This window comes from Protopterus annectens, chromosome 1.part0, assembly GCF_019279795.1.
Source record: "Protopterus annectens isolate FY-2018-M chromosome 1.part0, PAN1.0, whole genome shotgun sequence".
Taxonomy (NCBI): Eukaryota; Metazoa; Chordata; order Ceratodontiformes; family Protopteridae; genus Protopterus; species Protopterus annectens.
This window is the reverse complement of record NC_056725.1, coordinates 1,965,990,359-1,966,003,348: the sequence shown is the minus strand read 5'-3', so window position 1 is coordinate 1,966,003,348 and position 12,990 is coordinate 1,965,990,359.

The following is a 12,990-nucleotide window of genomic DNA, read 5'->3' as shown; positions in this document are numbered from 1 at the left end:
GTCTATACTATGGATAGGTATGTCTCAGTATCACTGCATTTACTTCACAGCTGCAGGTGTCTGGGCTATAAATCAGCAAGCCCATGAAGATAGGTTGCAAAGGCTGTGTCATCAGGCAGGTTAGTAATTATTCTGTATGTACTGTTATATAAAATAAATGAGAGATCCTTCAAAACGTGTTTTAACCCAATAAATAAATGTGTAATAATCCTTTAATAAATGTATAATTTCTGAAGTGCGTCTGTGTCATTTTCATTGATATGTTGTTGTACTGTTGCATTTTACAAATAGTACTGTTGTATTAAGCAGTGTTAACCCACACTTGGGTAGGCCCATATACCTTTTATGCATATTTACGGCCCTCAACTGTTGGTTCATGCCCAGCATGTACAGGTTAATCTGACAAATGAGTAGCTTGGTATTGTGTTCCCCAGAAATGTCAGTGTGCTGCCAGAACTATAGGGAGCTGTTAACATATAACTGATACTTTCACCTGAACATATCTAGATAATTATATGAAAGTAGAGCTGTTAGTGTACCATCTTAGCAGTAGTGTGTGTGAGCAACTCTCAAAATATGTAGCAGTAACATCTGCATCTTGGACAGTTTGTATGTAAGATACAGCTCATGTATATAATGATCTAGCAAAATCCAATTGCACAATATAAGGACATTGGGTAGTGTAATAATACATGTAAGGGACATATAACTGCAGTTAATAGGAATGTAGTGAAAATTAGAAGGATATATAAGTTGTTAATTGAGCTATCTTTTTCCTCCCTACTGTATGTGCATAAAAAATGCAATTCCACACCTCAATCGGTATGTCTAATCTCAAAACATTTCTTGGGACATATGTCCTATTGGTTTATAAATATTTGCCTTTATTTCTATGCATGTGCCCTGTTAAGTACCACAGTATTGGTGGCCTGTTGCCATCAATTCAACCTGCATGCTGTTGTAATGTCCACTATTGTTCTATATATGCATGTGTTATGCTTGCTTTTCAACTGTTGAAAATCTGGTGTCTTGGGTTAATGGGAATACTTCTGCATGCTGTTATAACTAACTGGGAATGCTGTTGACTGTTACTAACCCATATCTTTATTAAACTCTCCTAAACATAGTTCGTATGGGAAGGCCAGTCCCAGCGGACCCACCTGTCCCACCTCAGCTGGCCATGGCATCTGGCACCAGCAGGTCCGGTGCCCAGCCTGGAACAACTCCCGGGTCAGCCTGCCCCTCCTACACAGCCCCCAGCATAGCCACCCTCTGGGCTGTGAAGGTGCAGTGGTGACTGCCCATGGGTGGAGACCTCAGTCCCACTGTTTCCATCTGTGGGCTCATGGGCTTGCGATTTCCAAACATTCCTCCCCGTCAAAGGTGTTCACCCACCACATATGTCATATACCACCCCTGTATGTGTCTTGTTTGTCTTGTCTGTTTACCTCCCCAACCTACCTCCCCAAATATACCTATGTTCCCTACCCCACATTCCACTCTCACCTGAAAAGAAAAAGGGCAATCTGCTCCCAAAAAAAAAATACACCCCATACATAGCTGCCCCTTTTGCACACATGTTCACTGGAGACATAAAATGTAATTTAATTGGCATTACAACATACTTTGTTGTCCTCACCCCTCTCTCAGGGGCTGAAGGTTTCATATCTACCTCCAAATTTATTCCATATGCACAGCTGTTGCTGTTAAAGAAATGGGCAGCTATGGACATTCCCTACACCCGTTCTGCACATCCTGAGCTATTTTCCATGCTGTCTTTCCCTCTTTGTGCCCCTTTTTCACCACTTTCCTATCTCCCCATTTTTCTTTTCTTTCAAAGAAATGAGCACGGGGTTAGCAGGAGTAAGCACTATTAAGCAGTAGTTAGCTGGTTTGCATGAGTGTGCACTTGTTTGCACTTAGCTAAGCATTGCTAAGCATCACACAAACCTGCGCAAACCCGCTTACAACCACTTAAAAGTGCCTTAGTCACTCTTTATGTGAGTGCCCTTGTTCTGCTCAGGAGCAAAATAAAACACCTCTGCCAGTTTCGAACCCTGGACCTTGTACACAATACACAACATGAAGTACCACTAAGCCACGGTAGATATACAACAAGTTGGTGCTGAAATAAATACATCATGCATCAGAATGAGTGAATGTAAAGGAAAAATAGGAGTTGCATACCACACAACTTGTTCTGTGGATCTTTAACAACAGTTGTTGTGGGATTACATTACATGACTGTGATAAGAGAAGCAGCCATTCTAGCAGGAAATAATGTTACACCATCACTTTACACCCCCACACAGTATCACAGCAGGACAAACACTGGCATATCTGTTTAGGGCAGAGGCCATACCTCCCAACTGTCCCTAATTTTCAGGGATGTCCATGATTTTGACGCAAATTTTAGCTCTGTCCCTCTGAATCCCTCCTAAAACTACTGACATTGGGCAGAAAGGTGGTGAATTACACTTAATGAATAATGACAATAATTAAGAGTTAGACACTTCTTTTACTTCAGAAAAGGTGTATTAATTCATATGCTCTGATTCTTTCGATGTTTCAACTTAATGGCACTAATATTTTAAAGGTGTCCCTGACTTTTTCTTTACTTTTTCCTGAGTCTGTTCAAATATGTACCTGAGTGTTTGAGAGGTCTGGTAGAGGCAGAAACACAGAGGCATATTAGCCTTTCTGCTGTTACACACTGTGCAAATAGCTTTGGAAAGAGTTTTGGAAGCATACCCTTATGTAGGAATACAACACTGAAATACAAATGGATGTAGCCATGTTCTGGTAGCAACCGACTGTAACAATGCCATTGCTATATTGCTGAAAAGACCTGTGTGGTGCACAGACAACAAAATAACAGGCTATTCTCGGGCTACCATGTGGATAGGTCCACAGCTGGGAGGTACGCAGACAGACTACTTGCCTTAATAAACTAACATGTACACAGCAACCCTGTAAGTCCAGCAAGATAAAATCCACACAATAATACTTATGCTCTCTATACTTCTGCACCCCTACCCAAATGTAGAATATACCTGTGTGTGCAGGGTCTACCAAGGATGTAGGTAAGCATACTCACAGTAATGAAATGTGTCCACCTTTTCTGAGCAGCTTGTGCTAATGTCAACACTAAAAAAGCACAAACTGTTTAGAACTGAGTAAATTAATATTCATAGTATAGCAGTTCACAAACACTTCTTTTACCAAAGGAATACATCTCAATAACTAGCTTTGTATGGCAGTTTATTGTAAAAGTTGAAAAGAAAGTACATCTTTCCATGTATCTTGGGGTAGCATTTTGTTGGGTAAGTACATTTCTACACTGACAAGTGGGTACTGGAAGCAGCAACATTAGGTCTGAGTACAAAATGTAAATCTCTGGCTAAACCCCTGGCTTCTGATATAAGAACTATACCAACCTTCTGTCTTAAACAATGATGTCCACAGCAAACAAGGATGATCTCCATCTTGGAAAGCTGAAAGTGCCACGCCTACCTGAGTTAGCAGTGTGTAGTACTGGGTTGTTATGACAGTGATTACTGCAATTACTACACAGCAGGCTGCATGCAATTAGCAAATGGTGGCCACTAATTGGTGCAGAGGCCATCACTTGCTCATGTGTTAATACCTACAAAAGCAGGCTGCAATCTCTGCCAACAAACTCAATCACTCTATTGCAGAGACTGACAGAAAGAGAAAGAGAGAGAGAGAGAGTTAGAGATTGACAGAGGGAGAGAGAGAGAGAGAGAGAGAGACAGAGAAAAGGAAAAAGAAAAAGAAGTATTACCACATCATACAAAGGAAAGGTATGTGACACATATGTATTTACTGGCATGTAGTGGATGTTATTGAAGAATAGTCTACATAATGTGAACCATTCATATGTGGCAGCAGTACTTATTTATGCATAGATGTTCTGCTTAACTACTGCTAAGGACAACAGAGTCTGTACCTGTGGGCAGTGGGACATATATGTGAAATGTGTAGCTCAGCATTAAATGTCAAAGATCTGATCCATGTTATCTGTGTTCTGTACAGTAGTGTGGCCAATGGCTGTTGGGGGGATTAGCTCTGATATTATATAAACATGGGTGTGACAGGGCAACACATGCATGATAGTCATATTAAAGTGTAGCTTAGCATTGCCAACTGCTGTAGCAGTCTAGTATGCTTATCTAGCATTTGTAACCATATATACCCCCCAATGTTAGTATGTGCTCATATGTGACACCTGTTTGTGTTGCAGCAAGGCCCAACAGTTCAGCTGTGAGGTCCAGGGACTTAACAACAGTGTGGACCTTTTGTGTTTATGCCACAGACATACGGAGAAATATATATGTGTCATATATATTCACATCTGTATATGTGCATAGAGCAGGGGACATATTGCAACTGTTTGTGAAGGGTGGAAATATATATGTTGGTGAAGGTTAGCATGTGCATATTTGTATGTAGGTTTTAGTGTGTGACAAACAAGACAGCATACAGTGCTGGTATATGACATGTGGTTGTTAAACACTGTGGGTGGTTTGTTCAGTTTGCAATGTTGAAGCCAGGGAGGCCTGCTAAAGCTACCTGGACTGTGAACAACTTCAATGCATTTATCCCAAGACTGTGCACTTTTATTACATTACTGTACACCTCACATCCTTTGTATAATTGATATTCTCACTACGAAAGGTGAAATGTATATGTGCCTACATATATATGTATATGTACACCAATGGATATATATATATATATATATATATATATATATATATATATATATATATATATATATATATATATAAATATATATATATATATATATATATATATAGTTATATATACTCATACACACCTACATCTACTTGTTGCAATAGATTCTCTGTACTGCTGACTGACAGCTTAGTGGGAAACTGTTTATGTTATGGTATTATGGGTCCTTGCTTTGATCCTAACAAAAGCTGTGTATTCTGTTGCTAGGCAGAAACAGTACTATTGCATACAGTGTGATTAAGTCCCTTTGTTTTAACTAGGGTGTGTCATTGGAGGCTGAAGCACTACATCTATGATTATTGATTGGTACAGATGTTGAATCCAAATCATGCGTGTACTTTAGTACTACTTGAAGCTCTGGGCCTGTACAGCAAAGTATGGTGTATGTCCACATTGCTTGCATCCACTGTTTTGTGTGGTCCCTGCATTCATCACATATTGCATTTCTCAAGATTAAGGTTGTGTAAGTACTAACACACATTACTGTATAGTACACACTGAAAGCTTATCTGGGTTGTCATACCTTTGTGTCCTGTAATTATGTCTGATGTGTGTGTGGGTATGTCTGTAACATGTCCTTTGACATATGTGTGGTAAAACATATAACTGCGTATCTAGCAACATTCATAGTGTACTACAGCAATATATTCACAATTGTGCACATATTTTGGTCACGGGTTTGTCATTAACAAGTTGTGTGGTATAATAGTAATACATTTACTTGACCTTACACTCATTGTGATGGATGATATATTTCTTTACACATCAGGTGGTGCATCGTGTTGCATACAGTGTGCCAGGTACTCTTGTACAGTCTTATATAGTGATTTTATTTTGTTGCTGTGCAGAACATGGTTCATTAGATAGAGAGTGAGCCAGGCACATTCAAGCAGTTATGGGGTGAGCAGTGATAAGTGGCAGTTAAAGTGTTTCACTCTCGGTTAGCTAATAGGTTGCTATATATGGCAGTTCAGTGATATCTGTACTGTATAATGTTAAATGTGCCATATGACTTGCTCAGACATATTTTCGTACTTATGTCTTCCATTGATCATGGAGCATCACAGGAACCCCTGTTACAGTAGTGCTGAAGATGATATAATTACTAGCAGTATGATTCAGCACTACGGCCTCATGTTCTCACAAACCAGCCAGGACCAGCAGGAGCATACTGCAATGTGGCAAGATGTTGTCCGCAGGGTAAATGAGGTAGGCCTGCATAACCAGACATATGAGCAGGTACGCCACCACTGCAGTGATCTTCTCAGACATGTCCGTCAGCATGCTGTTGATGTGCAGAGACAACAGCATGCAACATGAGGTGGTGTTAATATCCATCCCCCCTTCACCAGAGTGGAAGAGCTGCTTCTGAGCCTGGTGGCACCTGCCCAACAACAACAGCAGCAGGCATACATCATGATGGAGTTTGGAGCCACCCAGCAAGCACACATGCAACATGCAGGTAACATGGCATATCTGTAGACTACTGTTATCTGTATTAGTAGATCATGCATATGTGAGATGTGGAGTGTGTCATTAAAAGATGTGGAGCCTGTTGTTGTGCAATACTGATCATTTGGAACATAATCTGTAGCCCTGTGAATGTAAACTGTTGTTGTACTGTAAGATTGCAAACACACAGTAGCAATACCACAGTTGTGGCTACTGACAAACTGTCTCATTTTTATGTAGGTCCCTCTGGGGTGACATCAAGGCAGCAGACAGATGCTGGGGAGTGTGTTCTACATTTATTATTGTAAATAAAAAGTGCATGTCATAGTTAAGGTGTAGGCCATGTACACATGTAACACACCTACCCATAATGCATGCTGTGCATGTTTGGTGTAAGACCACGCACATCTCACTAATGTGATTAGCTGCCTCAAAAACATGCAATACCCTGACCATCTCAAACAAATGTGGCTAGACTGTAGTGATCATTGGATAGGCACAGTTAATACTCAACATGCACATAACATACACATCTGTGTCATACACAGAGCATTTTAACATGCTACACATAAAGGATTCCCAAACCCTCTGTAAAGACACACTCCAGTATCCAAAATCTCATCCACACATTACACATAATATACCTGAGGGTTAGAGGCCTATCATGGGGCATTTAAACACTCTGCAACACACTACACATTCATGACAGGGAATGGTCCTTATTGGCCTCCTTACAAACTCATGTAACAACTGGTTGTGAAATGGTGAATGTAGCCAAGGTAGTACAGTTATGGTACAGTATGATTAGTGATGGTTTGGGAAACATTTGCAGCCTTGAGTGACCACATGATGATGGCCTAGGGTACTATACCCCATCCAGTTATTGTAACCACAGTACTACACATAGCTTTCATTGACATACACCTTAATGCTGCGTGTGTGCACACATATGCACCTCTAAACAATATGCATACCAGTCACCATTTGCACAACTGACACATATATGTCTTGTGATGCTATTGAGTGGCTAGGTCATATGACACAGATTTGGGTATGTGTAGTGTTTAAATATGCAGTTGTGTTTTAGCATGCCATGTCATGGATGACACTGGCATGTCCACAATATGATCTACACTCACCATAAGTACCGTACATTGGGTATGTGGCTGAATGGTATTCCATCAATTATCCATGCACCACTGATGATGTTGTGTGAATACTTATCATGCATGTGCTAAAAATATGTCCACAATTATTTTCTAAAGACACAGAGGCTGTAATCAGCATTGGATACCTATCTGACACACAGATACACATCCAGCCATGGTATGTACACCTGTGAGTTATGGTGCACAGTACATTACAGAGTTTTGAATACCTGCACAGCAATGTTGTGTCCATGTATGCACTGTGTTCCAGGGGAGGCCCATCACCTAATAACAAAACACATGCATCAAAGCCATGTATACTGTTAGTAACAAGGACTGTCTACACTTGCACTGCATGCTGTTGAGCAACACATGTCCTGCATGCTGATATGTGTGATATGACTGTTTTGCTTGTGATACTGTATTCCACCATCACCTGCTATTGTGTATGCTCTGAGATTGCTGGTGTAGTGTGTGTCTGCTTTAGGGAGGAGTGTATTTTTGTGTGTGTGCATGTGTGCATGTGTGCATGTGAGCATGTGCACATGCGTGCATGTGCGCATGTGTGCATGTGTGCATGTGTGCATGTGTGCATGTGCGCATGTGGTCTGACATCATGTTCAGGTCTTAAAGTGTGTTTCCTGTTTTCCTCTCACAGGTGCCGAGGTGGGGTTGGTTCAGTACAGCAGGGAACCAGATGTCACTGAGGCAGACAGTGATCATGAGGATAGGTGTGTTGAGGCACAGACAGGTTTGTCAGGGTCTGTTGTTGGGCCACCAGTTGACAGTACACAAGTCTCCACCCCATCCATGCACACAGTCATACTGCCTGTACATCCATTATTACCATTTCCCTTAGCGGAGGGACAGTGTACGGTTGGCACTGGCCAGAACATTGTGGTATCTATGGCACATGTATCAGGACACAGCAGCCATAGCCAGATGTCTAGAATGGTACCACATAGGCAGATGCCCAGGAGTTCTCGTCAGAGCACTGCTGGTCATCATGCCCCTGGCAGATGTGCCACACCTCTTTCTACCACATGCATGTTCCAGGCTGTCATGGAGACACAGACATGAATGGAGCGGTACACCAGAAAGGGACTAAAGGCACAGAGGGCTCATAACACCTCTGTAAATGACAGTATCTGTGACATAGCAGGTGCCATACGTAATTACACTGAGGTCATTGATAGACGTTGGGGTGAGACATTGGATGTCCTCCACAAGATCATGTCCATGTGTCAGGACAATGCGGGACGGTTGAGATGTCGATGTGGACATATGCCAGCAACATCAGCAGCTGGAGGTCGCCGTGGACATCCAGCAAGTCACAGCCACTCCGTATTGACAGTACCAGCCCCAGCAATGTTGGGGGGGGCTGTCCATAGACTGTCCTAGAAAACCATGTGCACGTGGCTCTGGCCAGTCCCAGCAGGGACCTGGATGCAGTGGACATATGTCAACTTCTTCGGATAGTACCCAGTCTGGATTAGTACCTGATACTGTCTGTAGCACCCCTGCCAGGCACAGGTTCTGTATCCATGGTCAGAGATGGTGATCTGTAAAGCCTGTCAGGTACAGTCTGTAGCTGTCTCACAACCCCCCGTATATGGCAGCCACATGGTGGAACTGTGTGCATGCAGGCACACACACACACTTAAACCAGAAACCTAGGGAAAACACGTACCTGCACACATTACATCAACATTGGCCAATAACAGTACTCATGGCCCTCACACACACACTCACACATGCATGCTGATTGCATGGATCAGTGTAGGCCTCTGGCTAAACCAACAACACACCCTGTGCATATGATGAAACCTGTGCCACCTCCTGTAATCTGTAACATTGATGCAGGAATGTGCTAACATGATGCTGATGCACAGGGTGACTTTAATAAAGTATAGCAATGGTTGAATGTATAGCATGTTGTCAGCAGTAAAGTGTAATGATATCCTTGAAGGTGTAGCTGAGCAGGCATGATGCATTAAAGCTGTAATTAGCAATGTTGTATTGTTTCCACCAGTGTTTATTCCAATTATGTTTTGTTTGCCCATGTGCCATTTGTGATGTGGTATGTGTAGTTGTGTTAGCATGTGTTATACAGTGGACACTAAGTGTGGGGTGCGTGCAGCACAGGTTTGCAGGTGTACATTTGTGAACATGATGGAGGTGCACTTTCTGCATGTATGTGCATATTGGACACATGGGCAGGGTGACATGCCCTGCATTGGCCAGTGTTAACACTCCATAGTTTCTATTGTTGGCCAGTATGCGTTGTACTACACACATTTTGGAACTTGAGTACGCATGTGTGTGTATGACACGGGTTGACACTATGCTATGGGCGATGCTGTTGTTGCTATCTGTCATTGATTTGCATTACTAAGGTTAACACTGACCTAGCTGCATAATCCTTTCTTAATGCACACTGTTCACCTACAGGGTTGCATGGACCGTGCTATCACAAACACAAGAAATTCTCACTTATACAGTAAAAGTGCATTAGTCTCATGGACCTCTGCCATAAACTAAATATATAATAGAAGGTGTGAAGTTGCACCAAAAAAGAGTTACATACCAAGAAGGGATAACCTCTCTGGTCAGTATCACTGGGAAAATACAATCCCTCAATAAACATACAAGGCAAGCTTCAAAATACAAGATGGCAAGGATTCCAAAGACAACACTAAAGCTTTCTTTAGTGTTGCTCATAATCTACAGGGGAAATTTCAGATCAGGTCACAGTTAATGTAAATGGTCACAAAGTACACATCTGACTGATATTATTAATTCCTTGTCAGACAGTTTGAATGCGGACTTCACCACCCTGTCATTACACAAGGGCCACATTTCCAGACCTGAAGAATGTAAAACCTGATGATTCACAGATACTTTAGTTAAAACATCTCTTTAACAAAGTACACACCACAGTGGCAATGGTACTGGACAATGTCCCTGGCTGTGTCATACACAAGCTGACATATGAAGTCACCACTCACCTAAACGCTCTGTCCAGATGCAGCCTCTATACAGGTTACATACTTGTAGAATGACACACGATAATGGTGTTCACAGTCCACAAGGGTTGAGCTACAATGTCTTCTTCTTCTTCTCCTTTTGGATGCTCCCATTAGGGGTCACCACAGTACATCATCTGTTTCCATTTCTTCCTGCCCTCTGCGTCTTGCACTGTCACACCATCCACCTGCATGTGCTCTCTCACCACAGCTATAAACCTCATCTTAGGCATTCCTCTTTTCCTGTTGCTTGGTGGCTTCATCCTTAGCATCTGTTTCACAATATACTCTGCATCCTTCCTCAGCACATGTACAAACTAACTTAATCCTGCCTATCTGGCTTGGTCTACTAACCTTCAAACCTGGTCTGACCCTCTAATATACTTATTCTTAAACCTGTCTACCCTCGTCACACCTAGTGCAAATGTTAACATAAATTGATTAATGGTAGAACTACAACAGGTCCTGGAAACTCTCACCCTATAAGCCAGACAAATGTTATCTGGAAGGCTATGGAGCACAGCATTATGGAACTCATTAACACAGACATTATGAACCTGCAAACACTGCACCATACTCACTTAGGTTCTCTAAAGGCCAGATCATGGCTCCTACACCTAGTAAACTTCAAGCCAGTCAACAAGGCTATAGGTGAGGGAGGGGAGGTCAACACAGCCAAGCTATAGCTCACCAGCAATTCATACCCATCCCACAAACTGGTATTATACATAACCTCAACAGATTGACAATAAACGATTGTTAAATGATGGCTTGACAACTGACGCACAGATGTAGGACACACAGTAACATTTGCAGCCTCCATGTACTATTCTATGCCAGTAACAAGTGGTATTCATCTGCACTCAGTCCTGGACCACTCCTGTTTGGCATATAGCTTTCTTAGGTACAAGCAAACACAATAGGGATATGTCTGCCCACGTTTGATGACAATGCATACTGTGGGCTATACTTTATTCTCCAGATGACACACAACACACATCCTCCAAAAGGGTATCATACAGACAGATACCTGGTGTCAAACTCATGCTTTAAAGCTTTAAGCCAAAGAGAGCATAGTTATCCACTTTTAGAAAACAAAGTATCCCCAGAGTACCACATAGGTAGCAGCCCCCAAAATGTGGAACAAGTACTAATGTATACATAGAGCCATGTGTTAAGTCATCTCTCCTTTGATAATCACATTACCAAAGGGTTTTGGAAATCCCTCTGTGGAGCACATAAGCAATAAAGGGTTTGCATGCAGATCCACAGAGGTTGTTGCACACCTATAATGATTAGTCATCTTTGCCAGACTTTGCTTGCTTTGGAACAGGTTTCAAATATACCTCAATCATAAACCCTCACTCACACTGTTCAATAGAAACCGTGATGAGTGGATGTGAAACGGAAGACGTAGCCCAGGGATCACTCCAGTGGCTAAGCTTGTCACAAGCATACAGAAGTGACCTAAGGTCTGGAAAGCGCCAGCATGCTCTGGCAAAGATAACAGATGCATTCATGGAGAAAGCAGAGTACCCACCTATGAAATAATTGAGGTCACACGTATGTATATGGATTTGCCCCACAGCTACCTTACATGTGTAATGCACATACAGTTGTCATTGTGATATGTCATACACTAGAAAAATCAAACCCCACTCCACATTGGTCAACAATGTCACACACCTAGAGCACACACACAGTCAGCAAGTGCGAGACTCAAACTCCTTCCTAACTACATTATGATACTACAGCAGTATGCATTTACACGACGTGTTATACACATTACTGGGGTTTTACCTTTCCACGGGTATATTTGTAGGATGGTGACATCATCAGATTTGTCAAAGATGAGTACACCACTTTTAAGGTGTGTGAGTAGTCTCCAAAAAGGTTACGCCTCCCCCGGGAGACACACACGCACTCACACAGTTGGCAAATGCAGGATTTAAACCCCTATCTAACTACATTAGGATACTACAGCAGTATGCATTTACATGATGCGCTATACACATTACTGGGATTTCTTCTTTCCACAGGTATATTTGTAGGATGGAGACATCATGAGACTTGACAAAGAGGAATATACCACTTTTAAGGGGTGTGAGTAGTCTCCAAAAAGGTTGCTCCCCCCCAGGGAGACACACACACTGTCACACACGGTAAGTGCAGGATTCAAACCACTACCTAACTACATTATGATACTACAGCAGTACGCATTACTGGGATTTCTCCTTTCCACAGGTATATTTGTAGGATGGTGACATCATGAGACTTGACATAGATGAGTATACCACTTTTAAGGGGTGTGAGTAGTCTCCAGAAAGGTTGTTCCTTCCCAGGGAGGCACATACACACACACACAGAGTTGGCAAGTGCAGGATTCAAACCGCTATCTAACTACATTATGAGACTACAGCAGTACGCATTTACATGACGTGCTATACACATTACTAGGATTTCTCTTTTCCACAGGTATATTTGTAGGATGGTGACATCATGAGACTTGACAAAGATGAGTATACCACTTTTAAGGGGTGTGAGTAGTCTCCAAAAAGGTTGCTCTCTCCCCAGGGAGAGACAGA